The sequence below is a fragment of the Otolemur garnettii genome, unplaced genomic scaffold (assembly GCF_000181295.1).
Source record: "Otolemur garnettii isolate 467f Iridium unplaced genomic scaffold, OtoGar3 scaffold00219, whole genome shotgun sequence".
Lineage (NCBI taxonomy): Eukaryota > Metazoa > Chordata > Mammalia > Primates > Galagidae > Otolemur > Otolemur garnettii.
This window is the reverse complement of record NW_003852614.1, coordinates 97,511-109,788: the sequence shown is the minus strand read 5'-3', so window position 1 is coordinate 109,788 and position 12,278 is coordinate 97,511. Positions and strand designations below refer to the sequence as shown.

General features: G+C 40.8%; 2 pseudogenes; one reads left to right on the top strand and one right to left on the bottom strand.

Annotated features, from left to right (window-relative positions):
* Window positions 1-5,414: 5,414 nt before the first annotated feature.
* Window positions 5,415-8,838, bottom strand: LOC100959292 (annotated as a pseudogene).
* A 63-nt stretch (window positions 8,839-8,901) lies between these two features.
* On the top strand, window positions 8,902-9,968 carry LOC100945423 (annotated as a pseudogene).
* The last annotated feature ends 2,310 nt before the right edge of the window (window positions 9,969-12,278 follow it).

The following is a 12,278-nucleotide window of genomic DNA, read 5'->3' as shown; positions in this document are numbered from 1 at the left end:
CCCAGCCATGAGCATGGTATGTTTTTCCATTTGTTAACATTTTCAGCTATTTCTTTCCTTAGAGTTTCATAGTTCTCTTTATAGAGATCTTTCGCATCCTTTGTTAGGTAAACTCCTAAATATTTCATCTTCTTTGGCTGGTCTCCCTATTTCTAGTCTGTGCCCCTATCAATGCAGGCTCTATACTATCATCAGGGATTTTTCTTTTTTATGTCCTTTTCAATTTTTGGGAAGAATTTCAGGATAATTATTTAAATGTTTGGTAGAACTCTCCAGTGAAGCTATATAGTCTTGGGCTTCTCTGTTGGTATAGTTTTTTTTTTTTTTAATTAATGAATAGTGTTGTGGCAGGTGACTGTAGTCCCAGCTACTTGGGAGGCCAAGGCAAGAGAATCGCTTAAGCCCAAGAGTTTGAAGTTGCTGTGAGCTGTGACACACCACAGCACTCTACCCAGGGCAACATAGTGAGACTCCATCTCAAAAAAGAAAAAAATTAAAGAATATTTTTAATTATAGGAACCATTGTATTCAAAGGAAAATACCACCTTTTAGCTATGGAGGTTTGGGCACGAATGATGAGAACATCATATTACAGCAGGACAGGCAGGCAGGCAGGTAATCCGCCCGAGGGGGCAGCTGCCTTTCACCTGACTCCATCAGTGGCCCAGAGGAGCCAGGCCTGGGGCTGTTGGCAAGCGGACTGGGTGAGGGCCAAAGGGGCAGGGTAGATAGAGGCTTTTGACATAGCAATGTGGGCAGAGAGCTCTTTCTCTGTTGGAGGTCTTCTTTGGTGACCTCTCCTGAGTCTTCCACATTCCTCTCAGGTGTTAGGAAATGCTAGGAGGCAAGAGTCACATTTGTGCCATCACCACTGTATGGTTTTGATTACTGATTCAATCTTGCTCATTATTGATCTGTTCAGATTTGTAATTTCTTCATGATTCAGTCTTGGTGGGTTGACTATTTCGAGGAATTTATCCATTTCTTTTAGGTTACCCAATTTGTTGGTATACAATAGTTCATAATATTCTCTTACATAATACTGTGGCATTGCTTATAATGTCTCCTCTTTCATTTCTGATTTTAGTTAGAGTCTTTTTTTCCCCCTAAAACCTTACTAAGCATTTGTCAATTTTGTTGATCTTTCCAAAAAACCAACTTTAGTTTTATTGATATTTTTCTATTTCATTTAACTCTGCTTTAATCTTTATTATTTCCTTCCTTTCCTTTAGGTTTAGTTTTTCTTTTCTGTAAATTTCAGATTAATATGAGGGTATAAACAATTAGGTTACAATGTTTGCATTTGTTAGGTAAAGTCCCTGTTGTAGTTGTGCCATGCACCCAGAGGTATGTCATATACCCTTACAATTGTGCCCATTAAGTGGGAGCACACCAAGTCCCTCCCTCCTCTCCTCACCTCCTTCTTTTCCTTTCCTCCTCCCTCCCTTCATCTTGAATTGAATTGAATTTTTCTCTTGTGTGGTCATGTATTCGATCTTCTACCAGCTTCATATTAGAATTGAGTACATTGGATTCTTGCTTTTTCATTCTTGTGATACTTAAGAAGAATGTGTTTTGACTCCATCTGGTTCACACAAAAGATGTAAAGTCTCCATATTTTTTATGCCTGAATAGTATTCCATGGGGTATGTGTGTGTGTGTGTGTGTATCTCACAGTTTATTAATCCATTCCTGAGTTAATGGGCATTTAGGTTGTTTCCACATCTTGACAATTGTAAATTGAGGTGTGATAAAGAATCTAATGCCAATGTCCTTATGATAAAATTGTTTTTTTCTTCTGCATATATACCTACTATGAGATTGCTGGATCAAAGAGAAGGTCTATTTTGAGTTCTTTGAGGATTCTCCATACTTCTTTCCAAAGAGGCTGTATTCATTTGCAGTACTCCCAACAGTGTAAAAGTGTTCTCTTCTCTCCATATCCACACCAGCCATGTGCAACTTAGAGACATTGTGATGTGGGCTATTCTCACTGGGGTTAGATGATATCTCAGAGTGGTTTTTGATTTGCATTTCTCTGATGATGAGGGACAATGAGCGGGTTTTTTTTTTTTTTTTTTGTTAGCCATTCATTTGTGTTCTTCAGAGAAAGTTCTTCTTTTTTTTTTTTTTTGAGACAGAGTCTCAAGCTGTTGCCCTGGGTAGAGTGCTGCAGCATCACAGCTCACAGCAACCTCCAACTCCTGGGCTTAAGTGAGTCTCTTGCCTCAGTCTCCCAAGCAGCTTGGACTACAGGTGACCACTACAATGCTCATCTATTTTTTTGGTTGTAGTTGTGATTGTTGCTTGTCAGGCCGGGCTGGAATCGACCCGCCAACTCCAGTGCACATGGCAGGTACCCCAGCTGCTTGAGCTACAGGCACCGAGCTGGAGAAAGTTCTGTTAATGTCTCTTGCCCAGTGATAGATGGGATTGTTTGCTCTCTTTTTGTTTATTAATTTGAGTTCTCTGTAGATCTTAGTTATCACCTCTTTGTCAGACTTGCGACATGCAAATATATTTTTCTATTCTGAAGGTTGTTAGTTTGCTTTAGTTGTGTCATTAGCTGTGCAGAAGCAGTTCTATTTGTTTATTTTTGTTGTTGTTGTGATTGCCAATAAAGTCTTCATAAAATCTTTGCCCAGGCCAACATTGTTAAGAGTTTTTCCCACTCTTTCTTCCTTCCTTCCTTCCTTTCTTTCTTCCTTTCTCTCTCTCTCTCTTTTTTTTGTAGAGACTCACTTTATCACCCTCAGTAGAGTGCTGTGGCACACACAGCTCACAGCAACCTCCAATACCTGGGCTTAGGCGATTCTCTTGCCTCAGCCTCCCAAGTAGCTGGGACTACTGGCACCTGCCACAACACCCAGCTATTTTTTTGTTGAAGTTCTGCTGGGCCGGGTTTGAGCCCGCCACCCTTGGTATATGGGATCAGTGCCCTACTCACTGAGCCACAAGCGCTGCCCTATTTTTTTATTATTTAGAGATAGGGTGTCACTTTGTTGCCCTTGGTAGAGTGCGGTGGTGTCAAGCTCACAGCACCCTCCAGCTCTTGGGCTTAGGTGATTCTCTTGCCTCCACCTCCTAAGTATCTGGGACTACAGGAACTCCCCACAATACCCGGCTATTATTTTGCTGCAATTTGGCCGGGGCCAGGTTTGTACCTGCCACCCTTGGTATATGGGGCCGGTGTCCTACTCACTGAGCCACAGGTGCTGCCCTCTTTTTTTTTTTTTTTTGAGTCAGAGTCTCACTTTGTCACCCTTGATAGAGTACCAAGGTGTCACAGCTCACAGCAACCTCCAACTCTTGGGCTTAAGCGATTCTCTTGCCTCAGTCTCCCAAATACCTGGGACTACAGGTGCCTGCCACAATGCTCAGCTGTTTTAGAGACAAGGTTTTGCTCTGGCTCAGGCTGGTCTTAAACTTGTGAGCTTAGGCAATCCACCTGCCTTGGCCTCCCAGAGTGCTAGGATTATAGGCATGAGCCACTGTGCCTGGCCTTGACTTTGTTTTTTATTACTAAGAATAGCCTTGGCTATACATGTTTTTTTCTGGTTCCATACAAAATGAAGTATTATTTTTTCCAGTTCTTCAAAGTATGATGTTGGTATTTTAATGGAAATTGCATTGCTTTGAGTAGAATAGACATTTTGACAATGCTGATTTTCCCCAGACAGGAGCATGGTTTGTTTTTCTATTTGTTAATGTCTTCTGCTATTTCTTTTCTTAGGATTTCATAATTCTCTTTGTAAAGATCCTTCACCCCCCCTTTTTTTTAGGTACATTCCTAGGCATTTCATTTTATTTGAAGCTACTATGAAGGGAACTGTGTATTTGATTAGCTTCTCAACTTGGCTGTTATTGGCGTATACAAAGGCTACTGATTTGTGGACATTGATTTTATACCCTGAGACATTACTGTCACTCCTGATCACTTCCAGGAGTTTTGAAGTTGAGTCTCTGGGGTTTTCTAAGTCTAAGATCATATCTTCAGCAAAGAGTGAGAGTTTGACATCCTCTGCTGCCATTTGGCTGCCCCTTGTAACTTTCTTTTGCCTGATTGCATTGACTAGAACTTCCAGCACAATGTTAAATAATAGTGGCAGTAGTGGACATTCTTGTCTGCTTCCAGTTCTAAGTGGAAAAACTTTCAGTTTTACTCCATGCACTACGATATTGGCTGTGAGTTTGTGATACATAGTTTTAAGCACTTAAGAAATGTGCCACTATGTTTATTTTCTTGAGTGTTCTTGTTAGAAAAGGATGCTGGACTTTGCCAAATGCTTTTTTTCTGCATCTATTGAGAGGGTCATATGATCTTTGTTTTTGCTTTTATTGATGCAGTGTATTACATTTATGGATTTGTGTATGTTAAATCAGTCTTGCATCCCTTGGATGAAACCTACTTGATCATTATGTATAATTTTTTTTAAAGTGTAGTTGCCATCTATTAGCTAAGATGTTGAGCATTTTTGCATTGATTTAATTGCTGAAATTGGTCTGTAGTTCTCCTTTTTAGTTGGGTCCTTTCCTGGGTTTGGAATCAAGGTGATATTTGGTTCATAGAACATGTTGGGGAAGGTTCCATCCTTCTCAATGTTTTCGAATAGGTTCTTCAGTATAGGTACAAGCTCATCTTTGAAGGTGTGATAGAATTCTGATGTGAAGCCATGTTGTCCAGGGCTTTTTTTTTGTTGTTGTTGTTGGAAGCTCTTTTATTGTGTCTGTAATCTCAGTACCTGATATTGGTCTATCCAGGAGATCTATTTCTTCCTGGTTAAGTCTAGGGAGATGATGTAATTCCAGGTATTGGTCCATTTCCTCCACATTGTCAAATTTCTGAGCATAGATTTTTTTTGTAGTAGTTGTAAATAATATCTTGTGTCTCTGTGGTATCAGTTGTTATTTCCCCCTTTTCATTACTGACTGTGGTTATTAAAGCTTTACTTTTTTATTTCTGGTTAATCTGGCCAATGGTTAATCAATTTAATTCATCTTGTTGAAGAACCAACTTTTTGTTTCATTAATTTTCTGAATGATTCTTTTGTTTTCAATTTCATTTATTTCTTTTTTAAGCTTATTTTTTAATTATGAACTTTAAGTTACAGTTAACACATGAATACATTCTTGTAAAAAGCAAAAAAATTTCAGGGAAGGCCAAATAAAATTCTTATGAGACCACATGTCCCTACTTCAGCCTCCTCCCTGATTTATTATGTTTCTTTCTAACTTATACTAGACACATTATACAAAATGACAATTCTGAATGTTTCATCAACTAAAGCACACTGAACCCACAAATACATTTTTTTATGTAAGCAGAATACTGAACAATGAGATTGAGGCTTTTTATTTTTGTTTTCATTTTTAAGAAGAGTGAACACAAAGCTCATTCTCTTTGTGAGATCAGACTAAAAATGGACTGCTTTTTCCTTCTTATAATTCATAATTCTGTCTGGAACTCTCCCTTCCAACATCATCTTATCAGGATAGACATGAACTGTGACCAAAGCTTGGCTGTCTGGAGCTGTCTCAATAATTCCTTCCAGATTGACATGGTACTCACCTAAAGGATCCTCAGAGTAGGCACTGTCATGAGTATGACCAACAAACAAACACACCACACACCCATGAGACCAAATGACTGCCAAGGCATAAGGCATCTCTGTAGTTCCAGGCCAGGCACACACTGTCAGAGGACTCTGGGTAAATGAGAGGATGGCACTCACCATCTTTTCTTGGTTTGTGTCAGAGAATGTAAGAACTTCATTCAATCAGTTCAGCTGTTCTTGGCTGAATCCTCCATTCAACTGGACAAACTAGGGTCCTAAAAGTCCTAGAGGACTATGCAATTCTGTATTTGGATTGTATTCCCTCAGAATCTTCATATACTCTTGGTATTTTGGAGAAGACTGATCCACACCCAAGACACTCAAGTCATAACCATCCATGAAAATAAACTGGAATTTAGGGAATGGTACAAAATGATAAGTGTAGTAATTCTCTGAAGGCATGGTCTCAGGATGATGTGCTAGTTTAGAGTTTGTTAAATAGTCTCTACTGAAATTATAGAATTCATGATTTCCCTATGTATTGTGAACTGGAACTTTAAGCTTCTGGAATGTGTTCATAACAAGTTCTAGGGATGTTTCTGATGCTTTATACTGTGCATTATTCCCATCAATGATATCTCCAAGCTGAAGGACACAACAGAATATGCTGCTTTTGGTATTCCAGTCTTCAATGGCACCCTGTAAATGAAGAAGACTGTGTCTGTAGCATTTCCACCTGTTTCCATGGAAGTTATAGCCATCTTCTAAATCAGCATATTGAATCTTGCACTCTGGCCCTTTGGGTGAGAGTTGCCTGACTACCTGCTAGGCAACTGCATTACCATTGAGCTGAGTGGAAAGCAATTTCATTTATTTTTGATTTAATTTTGGTTATTCTTTTCTTCTGCTAGGTTTGGGATTGGATTACTCTTCCTTTTCCATTTCTTTAAGATGATTCGTTAGATTGTTGATGTGCTTTTTGTTTTTTGGATATAGGTATCTAATGTGATAAATTTCCCTCTTAGGACTGCTTTTGCAGTGTCCCATAGGTTTTTGTAGCTTATGTCTTCATTGTTGTATGCTCAAGGAAGTTAATGATTTTCTCCTTTATCTCTTCTTTGACCCAACTGTCATTCAGCATAAGGTTGTTTAGTTTGCATGCCTTTGTGTGGGGATGATAATTTTTAGTGGAGTTGAATTCTACCTTTATAGCCTTGTGGTCTGAGAAGATACAAAGTATAATTTCAATTCTTTTAATTTTGTTGAGGATTTATTTGTGTCCTAGGATATGATCTATTTTGGAGAAGGTTCCATGAGCTGAAAAGAAGAATGTACTTTCCTTGGCTTTGGGATGGTGTGTTCTGTATGTATCTATTAAGCACAGTTGTTCCAGGGTCAAGTTTTAGTCCCTGTATCTTTGTTTAGTTTCTGTTTAGAGCAGTGGTTCTCAACTTTCCTAATGCTGCAGCCCTTTAATACAGTTCCTGTGGGTCGTGACCCATAGGTTGAGAACTGCTGGTTTAGAGGATCTGTCTAACTCTGTAAGAGGAATGTTAAAGTCCCCTATTATTAAGGTGTTATTGAATATCATATTGCTCAGATTAATTAAGGTCTGTTTCAACAATCTGGAAACATTTAAGTTGGGTGCATAAATATTTAGAATTGAAATGTCTTCTTGTTGTATTGTTCCCTTGACCAATATGAAGTGTCCATCTTTGTCTTCTTTTTACTTTAGTTGCTTTAAATCTACTTGTATTTGAAAATAAGATCATAACCACTCCTTTCTTCTGATTTCCATTTGCCTGAAATATTGTTTTCCAACTCTGAGTCTTGTTTTGTTCTTTGAGGCTAAGTGTGTTTCCTATAGTCAACATATGGATGGCTTGTACTTTTTTATCCAATTGGCCAGCCTGTGCCTCTTCAGTGGGGGAATTCCAGCCATTAATATTTAGTGAGAGAATTGATAAGTGTGGTGGAGTTCTTTTCATCTTATTTTGTGATAGTCCATTGTTTATGAAAAACTGAGCATAGAGTTGTGGAAGCTAGGTTTTGTCTTTTAGTCTGTGGATGTTTAGTTTGCTGGTGGTCCATTGTGATGGTTAGTGTGTAGAACAGGTCTAAGTATTTACTGTAGAGCTGGTCTTGTTGTGGCCATTGTCCTCAATGTTTGCATATCAGTAAAATATTTGATTTCTTCATCAATTTTAAAGCTTAGCTTAACAGAACATAGAATTCTGGGCTGAAAATTGTTTTGTTTAGGAAGGTTAAAGGTAGATGACCATTATCTTCTGGCTTGAAAAGGTTCACTTGAGAAGTCCACTGTCATCCTGATGGATTTGACCCTGTAAGTCAAGCTTACTCCTGGCTGCTTGCAGAATTTTTTCTTTCATCTTGACTTTTGACAGTTTCATGACAATGTGTCTTGTAGAAACTCTGTTTGAGTTGAGATGACTTGGGGTTTGATATCCCTCTGAAAGAAATGTGTCAGAATCTTTGGTGATACTTGGGAAATTTTCATTTATGATATCTTCTAGTAAGGCTTCTATTCCTCTGGGGCATTCTTCTTCCTCTTCTGGGATACCTAAAACTGGTATGTTTGAATGCTTCATGAAGTCCCATAATTCTGTCAGTGATCATTCTGCATTGTCTCTCTCTCTTTTTCTGTCTCTTTAACTGCCTAAGTTAGTTTAAGAGCTTTATCCTCTACCTCTGAGATTCTTTCTTCTGCATGGTCTAATCTGTTATTTATACTTTCTACTGCATCTTTATGTTCCCTGATTGACTGCTTCAATTTCTTTTTTTTTAAACTAGGAGATTTTATTTTAATTAAGAAATGTAAATAGAAAATGCTAATTATACATGTCTATGAAAGATTATTTTTTTTTTGAGACAGAGCCTCAAGCTATCCCCCTGGGTAGAGTGCTATGGCATCACAGCTCACAGCAACCTCCAACTTCTGGGCTCAAGCGAGTCTCCTGCGTCAGCCTCCCAAGTAGCTGGGACCACAGGTGCCTGCCACAATGCCTGGCTATTGTTTTTTGTTTTTTGTTTTTGGTTGCAGCTGTTATTGTTGTTTTGGTGGACCTGGGCTGGATTTGAACCCACCACCTTAGGTTTATGTGGCTGGCACCTTAGCCACTTGAGCCACAGGTGCCATGCCTGAAAGATTATTGAACCTAGAGCAGCCGTGCCAGGTCCTGTGTGGAGGTGCTCCTAGCAGGGTTGTTTCTTGAGCAGGGGCAGTTTTCACTACAATGCCAGGATGAGTTCGGCTCATGTTCATCTGCGGAGATGTCTCTCATCTTGCTCAGCTGCGGGAAATCAGGCCAAAGTGACTGAGTCTACAATGGAGAGAGAAAAGGAACAGTTCTGTAAACTCTTCATTGGTGGCTTAAGCTTTGAAACCACAGAAGAAAGTTTGAGGAACTACTATGAGCAATGGGGCAAACTTACAGACTGTATGGTAATGAGAGATCCTGCAAGCAAAAGATCAAGAGTATTTGTTTTTTTAATTTTCTCATCCATGGCTGAGGTTGATGCTGCCATGGCTGCAAGACCTCATTCAATTGATGGGAGAGTGGTTGAACCAAAACATGCTGTAGCAAGAGAGGAGTCTGGAAAACCAGGGGATCATGTAATTGTGAAGAAAGTGTTTGTTGGTGGAATTAAAGAAGATACTGAGGAGCATCACCTTAGAGATTACTTCGAGGAATATGGAAAAATTGATACCATTGAGATAATTACCAATAGGCAGCCTGGAAAGAAAAGAGGCTTTGACTTTGTTACTCTTGATGCTCATGCTCCTGTGGATAAAATTGTATTGCAGAAATACCACACCATCAATGGACATAATGCAGAAGTAAGAAAGTCTTTGTCTAGACAAGAAATTCAGGAAGTTCAGAGTTCTAGGAATGGAAGAGGAGGCAACTTTGGTTTTGGAGATTCACGTTGTGTGGTGGAAATTTTGGACCAGGACCAGGAAGTAACTTTAGAAGAGGATTTGATAGATCTGGAAGTGGATGTGGATTTGGGATGGCTATAATGGGTATGGAGCAGGACCTGAAGGTGGCAATTTTGGAGGTAGCCCTGGTTATGGAGGAGGATATGATGGTGGAGGACCTGGATATGGCAATCAGGGTGGGGACTACAGAGGTGGCTATGACAACTATGGAGGAGGAAATTATGGAAGTGGAAATTACAATGATTTTGGAAATTATAACTAGCAACCTTCTAACTATGGTCCAATGAAGAGTGGAAACTTTGGTGGTAGCAGGAACATGGGTGGACCATATGGTGGAGGAAACTATGGTCCAGGAGGCAGTGGAGGAAGTGGGGGTTATGGTGGGAAGAGCTGATATTGAGCTTCTTCCAATTTACCATGGGAAGGTGTCATGCTACAGGTAACTAATGAAGAAGTGGTCAACAACAGAGTTTTCAAGAAATAAGAAATTCTGTACCATCTGAAAGTAGTTATTGTCGGTGCCTTCATTTATAAAGCACTTTTATGTCTAAGAGGGAAATGTTTTCTGATAAAACAAATTTAATTTAGTTCAGGTTCTTGACATAAAACAAAATGAGTGTTGTATGTAAAACAGTAACATCAAATCAGCTAGAGAGATAAATGTATCATGTTTTAAGTTAGGTTTTGTGAGTAGATAGATTAAAATTCTATTTTAAATATAACGTTTATAAAATACTGTTGTATCTTAAAAAAGAAAGATTATTGATTCTAATATACATTGATTATTTCACATAGATTGCATTGTTAATGAATGATATTAATCATCCTTATATATTCTGAAATTCCTAACACTAAATATATATGAAAATTGGAAGACAGGGAAGAGACAAGATGGCCGACTGAAGCCAGCTTTCCACAGAGACTCCCGTCCAGAAGGAGAGTTAACGAACAGAAGTTCAGCAAGTAAGCCGATGGGTTGGAGCTGAGCCAAGAGAGAAGGTTGAAGAATGCACATCAACCCTGCTGAGGCGAGCTGCGACTCCAAGGATACAAATAAAAGGTACAAAATCCATTTGCCAAGTGGATGGGAGTCCCCTACCCCATGAGAAGGGCTTACATTATACTCCATATAAACAAGTGAGCAGAGTTCAAACATTCTCCCATTTTATTCAATGGGAGAGACCCTCTAAAAACCAGACCTTCTTCCCCTACTAGGGTGCCATGGCACTTTCCTGCCAGGCATAAAACTGTATATATTCTCTACCTGCAATTTGGAACTCTCAGCACTCCCCTCCACTCTCACCCTGAGGTCTGGAAGCCTGTCCCCCATGGAATCCAGATTCTTGGGCATTTTCTTGAGTGGTGTGGACAGGGCCAGGGCTGTTGATGGTCTGTGCTGATTCTGTGGCATGGCATGGGAGTAAGGAGAGGACAGTCAACTGAGAGGGAACCAGAGGGAGTGGCAGTGCCCTGAAGCACAGAGCAGCAGCCCTGGCGGGAACAATAGGGCTCACGCCTTATCCCTATCCCCTCTGGGGCCATTCCGGACAGACATTCCCTGTCTCTCTGAGCAACCAATGGAAGCCAGGCATCTTCTGTGGTGGTAGCCACTGGCAGAACAGATCTTGGATGGAAATGCAGGTCCCATGAGTAAAGGGTAGGCCTGAGGCAGTACTGGCCTGAGCAGAGCTTGGGGACCAAAATATGCATGTGCAAAGATGGCAGACTCCCAGGGCGGCGTTGACCCAGAGGACTGCTTTACTGAGCCTAAGATACACCCAGCCCTCAAGGGATCATGGCTGAGACAAAGGCGGGTGGGCAGACGCTGGAACTGACAGCTGAGTGTGAGCTCTAACTACACCTGCCCCAAGGCCAGACAGCGGCACAGACTTTGACTGAGTTGCAGTTTTTGTGAACTCAAACAGCATCTGATCCACAGGGGAATATAGCAGGGACAGAAACAAATTCTGCGAAGTTGTTCTGTTTTTCCAGCAACATCAATCAGGGGATGGGGCTGGAAATGAGTGAACTGCTCCAGCCTCCATTAAGCACCCAAGGCTGTCAGGCCCTACCTCTCCCTGCCGGATAGTGGCAGAGAGCGGTGGCCTGGCTGAGGAGACATAGATCTTCCTCTGACTGAGGCAAGCACAACCCCCTGGAGGATCTGCTCATTAGAGGGAACTGGGTCACAGCCCTGTGGGGTTACCAGTAACTGGGTGTGACAGAGGTGCAAGGTAGGGAAGGAGGCATCAACCTTCCCAGACTAATTTATTTGCTGGATGGGTCCTTCTGACCTCACGGAGCACCAGAGTGAGTCATACTTGAGCTGCTAACAGATCCCTGCTATCTAGTTACTGGAAACATTTTGAACTTTCCCACCTGAGACCAGTGCTGACTGGGACAATTGATTTGGACCTCTTGAACTGGTCCAATCACCTGAGGACTATCCAAAGTGGGACCCTGGATGTGTGGTTGTGGGAAGGTTTGATTTTCCTGTTTGAATTGTTGCCTTTGGGGGGCAGGGTGACGTAATTGCTGGTATTTCTCCACAGCTGAGACTTCAACTCAGAGTAACTGATATACTAGGGTAGGACAGAGACCAGCTGAAAACATGACAGAGCCACTTAGCCCCACCACACCAAGCAGGCCCATAGTTTCTCAGGCCACAGCATTGTATGGGTCCTTGGCAAAACTCTCGGGGAAAAGGTACAGACACCAGTCCCAGCTTTTGGGCAAAGGGCTGGTTAATCACTACTCCTGGA